This window comes from Bos taurus, chromosome X (assembly GCF_002263795.3).
Source record: "Bos taurus isolate L1 Dominette 01449 registration number 42190680 breed Hereford chromosome X, ARS-UCD2.0, whole genome shotgun sequence".
NCBI classification, from domain to species: domain Eukaryota; kingdom Metazoa; phylum Chordata; class Mammalia; order Artiodactyla; family Bovidae; genus Bos; species Bos taurus.
In genome coordinates this window covers 53,367,692-53,380,746 of record NC_037357.1, presented here as the reverse complement: position 1 = coordinate 53,380,746, position 13,055 = coordinate 53,367,692, and the positions used below count along the sequence as shown (strand labels likewise).

The 13,055-nt window shown below is 38.8% G+C and overlaps 1 protein-coding gene across 22 annotated transcripts in view; it reads right to left on the bottom strand.

Moving 5' to 3' along the window:
• IL1RAPL2 (interleukin 1 receptor accessory protein like 2) overlaps positions 1 to 13,055 on the bottom strand; it is a 1,479,614-nt gene that overhangs the window by 1,176,348 nt on the left and 290,211 nt on the right. The gene's annotated exons all lie outside the window — the stretch shown is intronic.

Below are 13,055 nucleotides of genomic sequence, written 5' to 3'. Positions count from 1 at the left end.
TCCAATGGCAAATTTCAAAGCTACCTATTAGGATAATACAGTGAGACTAGAGAACAAATAGTTATTGAGTGTCTGCTCACTTACCAGGTGTCCTACATACTTGATCTTATTTCATCCATGTTTCTAGACTTGGATGATGGCCCAAATTACCAGTTTGGCACCTTGTTAAAGATTCCTGGAACCATGCCGCAGATCTATTAAATGAGACTCTCAAGGAATGAACTGCCTCAAAAGAGGAGTACCTTTCTAAGCAAAACTTAAAACCCATGAACCCTAAGAGAATGATACATTTTACTATGTACTAATTAAACAGTTCTCCAAAGCGGGGGGAACTACAATAAGCAAAGTCGAAAGACAAACCATAAACTAGGAGAAAAATTGCAACAACCAAAGGGAGAATTTTATTACTATATAAAGGGCTCTTAGGAATTAATTAGAAAAATAATCAACCCAACAGAAAAATAGGCAAAGGACATGAATAGGTTCTACATGTGAATGGATATGTATGCATGGGGAAATAACTGCAAACTAAACCATAATGGCAAAGAATAGGTATTCCATAGTATTGATACCTAGTGTTGGCAAGTGTGTAAAGAAATAGAGCCTCTCATTCACAGTTAGCTGGAGCGTAAAATAGTGTGACCACTTTGGAGAACAATATGTTAATGTCCATAAAGACTACTGGCATGAACTGAATCACCATACACATACTCATATATGAAAAGATATTTCAAGAAATTGGCAACAGTGATTCTTTTTTGGAAGAAGGGATCACTGGCAATGTGAAGTGAGATTATGTTTTATTATGTTTTACTACGTATTAGGTGGTACATTGGAATTTGTTACACCCTCACCGTTAAAGAATTATCCATTTGCACTCTTTATCTTGTGACTTTGAGTACCTCCCGTGAGGAATGTATTTCCCCAATTCCACTGTGGTTGGCCACATGACTTGCTATGAGCAAAGCACTATGAGCAGACAATCTTAATGGCTTGGCTCCTCATACTTCTACCTACCAGTAGTCCTGGGTAGTTCCTGGTCCAAAGAGAATAAGACACACAAACTAAACCTAAAACCAGCCCACAGTGTGAGGCCAAGCCCAGGCAAGCCCAAAAGAGATGAGGTAAACCCAAGCTGACTTACAAACTTGTGAATAGGAAGCAGATGCTTATTGTATGACACTGATACCTTGTGGGGGTTTTCTCATAATGCATTATTTCAACAATAACTGACTAATGAAATTCCCTTTATGCTTAGAAATATTTAAGCATATTTTCCACCTAACGAGGATTTTTAAAATCATAAATAACTATCTATCATTAGGACATAGGTTGAATAAAATATGGAACATCAGTACATACTTTCTACTACAGACTTATGTTAAATTTAATCCCAGTGATAAATAGAAATGTTATTCCTATATAGTTGTGTTCATGTTTTCCCATTTTTCTCCCATTAGTATTATACATACCATATTACATCACTGTTATAATTATTACATTATATGATTTATGTCTTTTTAAAGAAACTGAGAGAAGAAAGGAAATCAAATATATGTTTATATTTTTTGTATTGTTAGCCTTATTTACCATGTCTGGTTCTCTCATTTTTCCCTGTGGATATGAGTTACCTTCTGCTGCAGTTTCCTTACTCTAATATAACATTGCTTCCACCAACCTCATTTGTGCTGTTATTGTCAAATATTACAGCTCTACATGTTATAATCCCCACAGCACAAACATACAATTGCTTTTTATATCAGTGAGAATAAAGGGAAAGAAATATTTATGTATATTGTCAAAACTGCCTTTACTGATGCTGTTTATTTTTCTTCATGTGGACTGAAATTACTTTGCAGGTAACTTGCTTTCATACTGGTGATGGTGGTGGCTTAAGTCACTAAGTTGTGTACAACTCTTCATGACCCCATGGACTGTAGCCTGCCAGGCTCCCCTGTCCATGGGATTATCCTGGCAAGAATACTGGAGTGAGTTGCCATTTCCTTCTCTGGGGGATCTTCCCAACCCAAGAATCGAACCCAAGTCTTCTACACTGCAGGTGGATTCTTTACTGCTGAGTCACTAGGGAAGCCTGGTTCATACTAAAGAAACTCAATCAGCACTTTTTAAAATTAAAATGGGTCTTTTGCAACAAATTCTATCATTATTATTTAATTTGAGAATGCTTTTATTTTGCCTTAATTTTTGAAAGTTCCTTTTGTTGGGTATGAATTCCTAATTCAAAGCTCTTTTTTTCTTTCAGCATTTTGCGTATGTCATTCCACTGCTTTCTGGCCTCCACTGTTTGAGAGAAACCATCTTTTACTCTTTATTAAGGTTTTGATGTACATGACGAGTCATTTTTCTCTTGATGCTTTTAAGATTTTTCTCTTTGTCTCTCAGAATTTTAACTATGATGTCTCTCCATATGGGTCTCTTGGTGTTTATGCTTTTTATAGTTCATTGACCTTCTTGGATATGTAAATTAATGTTCATCAAATAAGGGAAGTTTTCAGCTATTATTTCCTCAAATTATTTCTCTTCTCTTTTCCTCTCCTTCAGATACTTCTATTATGCATAATTTAGTGTGCTTTAATGGTATCCCACATTTTTCAAAGTCCCTATTCTTTTTTCATTATCTTTTTCTCTCTGTTCTTCAGATTGCATGCCTGTGTGCTAAGTCGTTTCAGTTGTATCCGACTCTGTGTGACCCCATGGACTGTAGCCCACCAGGCTCCTCTGTCCATGGGATTCTCCAGGCAAGAATCCTGGAGTGGATTGCCATGCCCTCCTCCAGGGGATCTCCATGACCCAGGGATCGAACCCACATCTCTATGTCTCCTGCATTGGCAGACAGGTTCTTTACCACTAGCGCCACCTGGGAAGCCCTATTCTTTAGATTACCTAATATCTAATAATCTGTGGGCTTCCTAAGTGGCTCAGTGGTAAACAATCTGCCTGCCAAGCAGGAGATGCAGGTTGGATCTCTGGGTCAGGAAGCTCTCCTGGAGAAGAAAATGGCAACCCACTCCAGTATTCTTGCCTGAAAAATCTGATGGGTAGAGAAGCCTGACAGGCTACAGTCCATGGGATTGAAAAAGACTCAGACAAGACTTAGGGTCTAAAACAACCACAACAATCTATCTTCAAATTCATCAACTTTTTTCTTCTGTCAGTTCAAGTCTACTGTTGGGCTCCTCTAATAAATTTTCACTTATGTTATGGTACTTTTCAGCTCCAGAATTTCCATTTAGTTTTTTCTATAAGTTATATCTCTTAATTGTTATTATCTATTTGATTATATTTTCATCATAAATTGTTTTAATTCTTTAAGGTGGCTCAGACAGTAAAGAATCCACTTGTAATGTGGGAGACCTGGGTTTGATCCCTGGGCTGGAAAGATCCTCTAGAAAAGGGAATGGCTACCCACTCCAGTATTCTGGCCTGGAGAATTCCATGGACAGAGAAGCATAGCAAGCTACAGTCCATGGGTCGCACTGAACAACTTTCACTAAGCATAGTTTACTTTAATTATTTAAACATACTTATAGTGACATCTCTGAAGTGTTTGTCTGTTACACCTGACATTTTGGCCCCCTTCCAGAAAGTTTCTATTGTTGTTGTTGTTTTTCTCTTTATTATAAATGAGTCATGCTTTCCTGGCTTGTTTGTTTTCACCTATCTTGCTATTTGGGGTTAAAAATTGGAGATTTAAGGGAATGTAGCAACTCTGGACACTGATTCCCCTCCCAACTCTCTGGGGCTTTTTTTTGCTTGTTGTTTATTTGTTCAATAACTTGGATAAGATATTTTAGTGAAGTCTGTTTTCCTAACACGTGAAGCCTTTGGTGTCATTCCTCAGTGGACAAAGCCTAGGCTGTGCACACAATCATCCTGGAATGACTGTAGTTTTAGCAGGGCTCTCTTTCATTGTCTCTTTCCCTGACCTCTCTGTTAGGCTGCGTGCCTCATCTGGAACCACACCCAGCTGTTATGCTCCAGGAATTGGGCTGATTGTTCTATTGTTTTCAATAATATTCTGTCCATAAACTGTTACAGGGTCTGAAGCAGTTAAATTTAGGCAAATCTAGTTGTGGAAACTAGTCTTCAAGGTTTGCTCTGAGTCCAGGATGGCTTTTCATTTCTGTCTCTTACCATGGTTCCCTAGTGAACTGGCTTTTCTATAGTTTATCTTGTTCTGAATTAAAAAGGGCTACTAGCCTCCTCTGGTTCACTTACCACCAAAGTCTCCACTGTTTTTGAGTTCCCTTAGGCTTGAACTTCCCTCATATTCTATTTCAAATAAGTCAGTTCATTTCAGGAAAGCTTCAGAAGAGTCTGTTCTTGTGGAATAAATATTTATTTATTTGCTGGATGCCCTTAGGACAATTTCCAGGTTTTTAAAATAAACTTTTCATCAGTTACGCTTGTTTCAACAGGGAGTGAATCTGTGGAACTCCTCATACTGTCATTCCAGAAGTGGAACTCTCAAATGAGTCTTTAAAGTTAAAGCCATCATGACAAGAATATGCATAGCAACACAAACTCAGTCCTCAAAAAACAATTATTTATCAGAAGGAAGAAGAAAAGTCATAGGTTACAATGGCTCAGAGGAGAACACAGAGACTTCATTTCAAACAGGAGAAATTTTAGGGAGTCAGAGGAGGGAAAATAATGCTGGGAAGAACCAGGGAAAGCTTCATGAAGGAGATAGCATCTGAAAGTGGTTTAAAATATAGGTAGATATGAAGAGGGGAATATCAGGCAGATGACACAGTATCCATTTATTCATTTGTTCCATGAATATTTACTGAAAGCTCACTATATGTCAGACACTGTTTTGAGGTGCTAGGTATAAACCACTGAACAACACAGACAAGAGTCTCTGACTAAATGAAATTTAAATTCTACTGATAATGGGGTGGGAGGGTAAAACAGAAAAAAATAGTTTATAAGCAAGTGTATAATATAGCAGAGAATTGTGCTATGAAAAAAGTAAAGCAGGGTAGGTGATATGGAGAGGGCCAGGAAATTTTTAATTTTCAATACAGTGGTCAAGGAACACCTCACAGGAAAATCAGGGTTTGAGGATTGTCTTAAAGAAAATAAGGGAACGAGTCCATTCTATAACTGGAACAGAATGTTCCAGATAGAAGGGATATGAAGTGCAAAGTTCCTAGGGCCAGAGCATGCTCAGCAAAGGAAACTAGCACATGGGCCAGTGTGGTCAGGCCTAAGTGAGTAAGGATTCAAAATGGTAGGATTCAAGTTCAGTGGAATAGCAGGAGGGCCAGAGATGGTCAGCATGAGCAAGTGTGTATGGCAGAAATCTGTGCTGCATTTAATGAGAAAAGGGGGCCATGGCGTCTGTGGTCTAGAATCCCTAAAAAGGATTAGTGAAAGAGATCTGGAACAATGGACTTCAGCCAATATCTGGAGGGCTTCAAATGTCAGCCTGAAGATCTTGTATTTAATTCAGTGGGAAAGACAGAGAGCTTCATAGGTATAACCTTCAAAACCCAGACTCATAAGAAGGTAGGATATGTCTTCTCTTCCCTCCTCATCCTCATCCTTGTCTTATCACCATATCCCTACTGAGGCCAGAAGTGGGCAAGGAGCAAGGTCAAGTATCAGGAAGTGAACAAGTGAAAATCTTAGTCGCTCAGTCATGTCTGACTCTTTGTGACCCCATGGACTGTAGCCCGTCAGGCTCCTCTCTCTCCATGGAATTCTCCAGGCAAGAATACTGGTGTGGATAGCCATTCCCTTCTTCAGGAGATCTTCCCAACCCAGGGATCAAACCTGCATCTCCTGCATTGCAGGCGGATTCTTAACCGTCTGAGCCACGAGAAGGCAGGTACAAACGACCCAATTTTGTTCATTTTCTTGGCTGAGTAATATTCCATTGCATATATGTACCATATCTCCTTTATCTATTCCTGTATTGATGGACATTTAGGTTGCTTCCATGCCCTGGCTATTGTAAATAATGCTTCTATGAACATTAGGGTATACGTGTCTTTTTTAATTACGGTTTTCTCAGGGTATATGCCCAGTAAAGAAACTGCTTCATCATATGGGATTTTTATTTTTAGTTTTTTAAGAAACTTGCATACTGTTTCTCAGCCACCATAGCTGATGGTGGTTGAGGTGATGTGGATGAACCTAGAGACTGTCATACAGATTGAACTAAGTCAGAAAGAGAAAAACAAATACAGTATACTAATATATATATATATATAAAAATGGAATCTAGAAAAATGGCACTGATGAACCTGTATGCAGGAGAAGAATAGAGACGCAGACTTAGAGGATGAACTTATGGACACAGGCGAGGGAGGAGAGGGTGGGGCAAATTGAAGAGAGTAGCACTGACATATATACCCTGTCACGTGTAAAATAGCTAATTGGAAGCTGCTGTATATCACGTGGAGCTCAGCTTAGTGATCTATGATGACGTAGAGGAGTGGAATGGGGAGGTAGAGGGAGTCTCAAGACGGAGGGGATATATGCATATATACGGCTGATTCATGCTCTTGTACAGCAGAAACTAACACAGAAACTAACACAACATTATAAAGCAATTATACTCCAATTAAAAATGAAAAAGGCAGGTACAGGCCAGGGATAACCACTGGGCTAGCTCTCCTCTCACACATCTCAAGCCTTGATTGACTTCTTGGTGGGGAAGAGATCTTTGTCTAATATTCAACTACTTTCTTTGACAAAACAAGTTCTCATCTTTTACTACATTGTCAGGAAATTTCTGTTTACATCTCACCTAAATCCCTTTACCTTTGGTTTACTCCTTAGAGGAGCAAGCATCACTTCTACCAGCTAGGGTTTCTGAAGAGAACAGGAGAAAAATTATACTGAAAAAAACTCTGTCACCCTCAAAGAAAGGAAGTCAATATTTATTTACTTTATATCCATCAAAAAAACCCTTGTCAAAGGAAAGTCAGATATTACTAAGCATCAGCACATTTGCCAAAAAGGGTAAAGTCAGTTATAAACAGCCTTATGAATCAATTCATTGGAGTTCAGGCTTTTATCACTAAAAGAAGAAAATCCTCTGCATTATAATAAAAGAAAATCTCAATCACAGAACAATAAAAAGGCAATCCAATGCTTAAAGAAGCACCTCTGACACTTAGGAAAATGGTTTTGCTACATCAGAAGTCAAAACTGTCTCTATAATGATGCTTTAAATTGGACTTGTACTTCAAATAGCAATGCTGTAAGTTAAGGTTTCTGGCTTTGACATGAGTTCTTTGAAAGCACTGAGAAGTTGGGGCCAATCAAAGAAACAGAGCACCATAAGGTAATTAATTATTGCAGCGTGTTTCTAGATAAACACTCATACACCATTATAACAATTCAAACTCTCAGCTGTCACTTCAGTTCATTTATGGCTGAAGGAAAACTGCTCCTTTTATTAAGATGCCCTGTCAGCATGGTGTGATTCTGTAATATGTTCTAGATCATCAGAAAAAATTTCAAGTGTCCTCAACATCCTTTTACCATCAAGTATATGATACTGTTGTCTCAGTATTTGAAAACTGGTATATGCATGATAATTTTTATTAACCAGGTGCTGGATTAACAAGAACATCGCTTTCCTTAGCCATAGCCAATAGCTGATACTTTAACACAAGAAAAATCATGTTTTAGTACAAATTGTTAAAGAACAAGAATAAACACCAGAAGTAGCTTTCTCATTGCATGCCATGCCTTATGATCTGCTCTAAACTTTAAGACAAAGATCTTTTTAAACAAAATTTCAAAACCTTGTCCTAGACATTTCAGGCTTCTATAACAAATATCATAGACCTCGTGATTTAAATAAGAAACATGTATCTCTCACAATTCTGGAGGCTGGACAACTGAGATCAGGGTGCCAACATGGTTGGATTCTTAGTGACAACCTTATTCCTGGTCTCCTTGTATCCTGACATGGTGGAGAGAGATGGGGGGAAGAGAGAGAGAGTGAAGGGATGGGTGGTAGAGAAAGAGGTAGGAAATGAGGGAGCAAGAGATAAAAAAAAAGAGAGAGAGAGAATACTCTCTAGTGTCCCTTCTTATAAAGGCACTCAGTTCAGTTAGTTAAGTCGCTCAGTCATTTCTGACTCTGCAGCCCCATGGACTGCAACACGACAGCCTTCCCTGTCCATCACCAACTCCTGGAGTTCACTCAAACTCATATCTGTTGAATTAGTGATGCCATCCAACAATCTCATCCTCTGTCATCCCCTTCTCCTCCTGCCCCCAATCCCTCCCAGCATCAGAGTCTTTTCCAATGAGTCAACTCTTCCCATGAGGTGGCCAAAGTACTGGAGTTTCAGCTTTAGTATCATTCCTTCCAAAGAAATCCCAGGGCTGATCTCCTTCAGAATGGACTGGTTGGATCTCCTTGCAGTCCAAGGGACTCTCAAGAGTCTTCTCCAACACCACAGTTCAAAAGCATCAGTTCTTCGGGGCTCAGCTTTCTTTATAGTCCAACTTTCCCATCCATACATGACTACTGGAAAAACCATAGCTTTGACTAGATGGACCTTTGTTGGCAAAGTAATGCCTCTGCTTTATAATTTGCTGTCTAGGTTGGTCATAGCTTTTCTTCCAAGGAGCAAGTGTCTTTTAATTTCATGGCTGCAGTCACCATCTGCAGTGATTTGGAGCAATCATTTCACAGACAATAAAGTCTGTCACTGTTTCCATTGTTTCCCCATCTATTTGCCATGAAGTGATGGGACTGGATGCCATGATCTTAGTTTTCTGAACATTAAATTTTAAGCCAACTTTTTCACTCTCCTCTTTCACTTTCATCATGAGGCTCTTTAGTTCTTCTTCATTTTCTGCCATAAGGGTGGTGTCATCTGCATATCTGAGGTTATTGATATTTCTCCTGGCAATCTAGATTCCAGCTTGTGCTTCATCCAGCCTGGCATTTTGCATTATATACTCTGCATAGAAGTTAAATAAGCAGGGAGACAATATACAGTCTTTTTTTTTTTTTTTTAACTTTACAATATTGTATTGGGTTTACCATACGTTGACATGAATCTGAATGGGTGTACATGTGTTCCCCATCCTGAACCCCCTTCCCACCTCCCTCCCCATCCCATCCCTCTGGGTCATCCCAGTGCACCAGCCCCGAGCACCCTGTATCATGCATCGAACCTGGACTGGCGATTCGTTTCACATATAATAATATACATGTTTCAATGCCATTCTCCCAAACCATCCCACCCTCACCCTCTCCCACAGAGTCCAAAAGACTGTTCTATACATCTGTGTCTCTTTTGCTGTCTCACATACAGGGTCATTGTTACCATCTTTCTAAATTCCATACATATGTGTTAGTATACTGTATTGATGTTTTTTCTTTTTGGCTTACTTCACTCTGTATAATAGGCTCCAGTTTCATCCACCTCATTAGAACTGATTCAAATGCATTCTTTTTAACAGCTGAGTAATACTCCATTGTGTATATGTACCACCGCTTTCTTATCCATTCATCTGCTGATGGGCATCTAGGTTGCTTCTATGTCCTGACTATTATAAACAGTGCCGTGATGAACATTGGGGTACACGTGTCTCTTTCAATTCTGGTTTCCTCGGTGTGTATGCCCAGCAGTGGGATTGCTGGGTCATATGCCAGTTCTATTCCCAGTTTTTTAAGGAATCTCCACACTGTTCTCCATAGTGGCTGTACTAGTTTGCATTCCCACCAACAGTGTAAGAGGGGTCCCTTTTCTCCACACCCTCTCCAGCATTTATTGCTTGTAGACTTTTGGATAGCAACCATTCTGACTGGCGTGAAATGGTACCTCATAGTGGTTTTGATTTGCATTTCTTTGATAATGAGTGATGTTGAGCATCTTTTCATGTGTTTGTTAGCCATCTGTATGTCTTCTTTGGAGAAATGTCTGTTTAGTTCGTTGGCCCATTTTTTGATTGGGTTGTTTATTTTTCTGGAATTGAGCTGTAGGAGTTGCTTGTAAATTTTTGAGATTAATTCGTCAGTTGCTTCATTTGCTATTGTTTTCTCCCATTCTGAAGGCTGTCTTTTCACCTTGCTTATAGTTTCCTTTGTTGTGCAAAAGCTTTTAAGTTTAATGAGGTCCCATTTGTTTACTTTTGCTTTTATTTCCATTACTCTGGGAGGTGGGTCATAGCAGATCCTGCTGTGATTTATGTCGGAGAGTGTTTTGCCTATGTTCTCCTCTAGGAGTTTTATAGTTTCTGGTCTTTAATCCATTTTGAGTTTATTTTTGTGTATGGTGTTAGAAAGTGTTCTAGTTTCATTCTTTTACAAGTGGTTGACCAGTTTTCCCAGCACCACTTGTTAAAGAGATTATCTTTTCTCCATTGTATATTCTTGCCTCCTTTGTCAAAGATAAAATGTCCATAGGTGCGTGGATTTATCTCTGGGCTTTCTAATATACAGCCTTGACATACTCCTTTTCCTATTTGGAACCAGTCTGTTGTTCCATGTCCAGTTCTAACTGTTGCTTCTTGACCTGCATACAGATTTCTCAGGAGTCAGGTAAGGTTGTCTGGTATTCTCATCTCTTGAAGAATTTTCCACAGTTTGTTGTGATACACACAGTCAAAGGCTTTGGCATAGTCAATAAAGCAGAAGTAGATGTTTTTCTGGAACTCTCTTGCTTTCTCAATGATCCAATGGATGTTGACAATTTGATCTCTTGTTCCTGTGACTTTTCTAAATCCAGCTTGACCATCTGGCAGTTCACGGTTCAACATACTATTGAAGCCTGGCTTGGAGAATTTTGAGCATTTGTTTGCTAGCGTGTGAGATGAGTGGAATTATGTGGTAGTTTGAACATTCTTTGGCATTGCCTTTCTTTGGGGATTGGAATGAAAACTGACTGACCTTTTCTAGTCCTGTGGCCACTGCTGAGTTTTCTAAATTTACTGGCATATTGAGTGCAGCACTTTGACAGCATCATCTTTTAGGATTTGAAATAGCTCAACTGGAATTCCATAACCTCCACTAGCTTTGTTCTTAGTGATGCTTCCTAAGGCCTACTTGACTTTGCATTCCAGGATGTCTGGCTCTAGTCCAGTGATCATGCCATCGTGGTTATTTGGGTCATGAAGATCTTGAGAACTCCATGAACAGTATAAAGGCACTAATCCCATTAATAAGGACTCTGTCCCTGTGACCTAGTTACCTCCTAAAGCTGCTGCTACTGCTGCTGCTAAGTTGCTTCAGTCGTGTCCGACTCTGTGTGACCCCATAGACAACATTAGGAGACACTAGGCTCCTCTGTCCCTGGGATTCTCCAGGCAAGAATACTGGAGTGGGCTGTCATTTCCTTCTCCAATGCATGAAAGTGAAAAGTGAAAGGGAAGTCGCTCAGTCATGCCCGACTCTTAGCAACCCCATGAACTGCAGCCTACCAGGCTCCTCCGTCCATGGGATTTTCCAGGCAAGAGTACTGGAGTGGGGCCTCCTAAAGCTACTACCTCCTAATACCATCATACTGGGGGTTCAGATTTCAACATACAAATTTGGGTAGTGTACACATGCATTCAGTCCATAACCAATTTCTATTCTCTAAAAGAGTTCCAACTTTCAGCAAGCAGCTTTTCTTAAAAAGTGGAAATATTGAAAGCTTCCAATAGAACTGCCTGCAACACCCAGCCCCATACCACCCTCAATATGTATCTTCACTTCTTAGAATATAAGACAACATCTTAGAGATCTGGGTAGCTGTTATTTACTTCCTGTGAATGTACCAAAGAAAGCTCACACTTGTCAAAAAACATCACTAATTAACTCTCAAAAAGTAAAATTTCACTTTGTTGGACTTGCACTGCACACCAGTTATTTTAGATCATACACATTGAAACAAAGCAGCAAAGCTCCGTGAAGAACATACCAGGGTAGAAATCAGAAAACCTGAGAAATTTCTCTCTTGCTGTTATTGTTGTCATTGTTTTTAAAATCATCTGTTCCTCATTTGGTATCTCTGTTTTTCTCCCTCTAAATTGCCTTGGGAGGAGGGGTAAGGAGTGATATTATCACCTGACAGGGATATGATACAGAATATTTAAAAAGTGCCCGCAAATCATTTAGAATGTCTTGGAGATAAACACCAACAAGCTACTATTATAGTATCATTAATAACTAAAAATAATAATCAAACACAGTTAGTGAAAATGCTGTTCTAATATAAAATACACTGTTTCATAGCAGAAAGGATGGATTTGGATCTTAAATTTTTTCTTTCTCTGTTTCCTAGTATTGCCTCGATTGCCAGCATGAATCATGCTGTACATTCAGTCTCAGGTCCCCTGCGAGTCTCCTTATATAATGACCAGGAGTCAAAATTAGTTTCTCTTTTCTTTGTTGTGGTCACAAGCACTAGATACAACAGTCATCTGGGCAATTCACTCCAGATCAATAAAACCTTATCAATGTTGAAACTTTCTAAATCTTTCAATTAGAAAATGTCAATATACAGAATGTTCTCTTTCATATGCCAAAAGTTCATACAAGAATGCTAATACCTCTTCAGCAGTTTAGAACCTCTGCAACTTTAGATCATCTTTCACTTCTTTTGTCAGGATTATGTCATAAAAGTGTTATGTTTTAACTTATTTATCATGTCACTTCTTGGAGTCATCTCTTTTTTTAGCTGAATTAAGAGATTAGGTGCATTGGAATAAAATAACCCATAGAGTTTGAAATATATAGTAAGGTGAAATTATTTTTAATGATACCTTTGATTTATATTTTAATTTTAAATGCACAGATAAAGTGGTATCATTAAACATACTTTAACTTTTTATAATAAATTAATGGTACCTTAGTTATTATGTTATAAAGTAAGGACACATAAATTATTCATACATACCTACTGCAAATTGAATTTTTAAAACTACCTTTATTTTCCATATTCTGGTCTCATCTTAGCCACTAGTGGAAAATAGTCCATTTCACAGCCACTGCTAATATGACACAGTTGGCAGTCTTTACTAGAATAGGCTTAAAAGTGAATGAAAAAAGAAATGTCAATGTTGGGGAA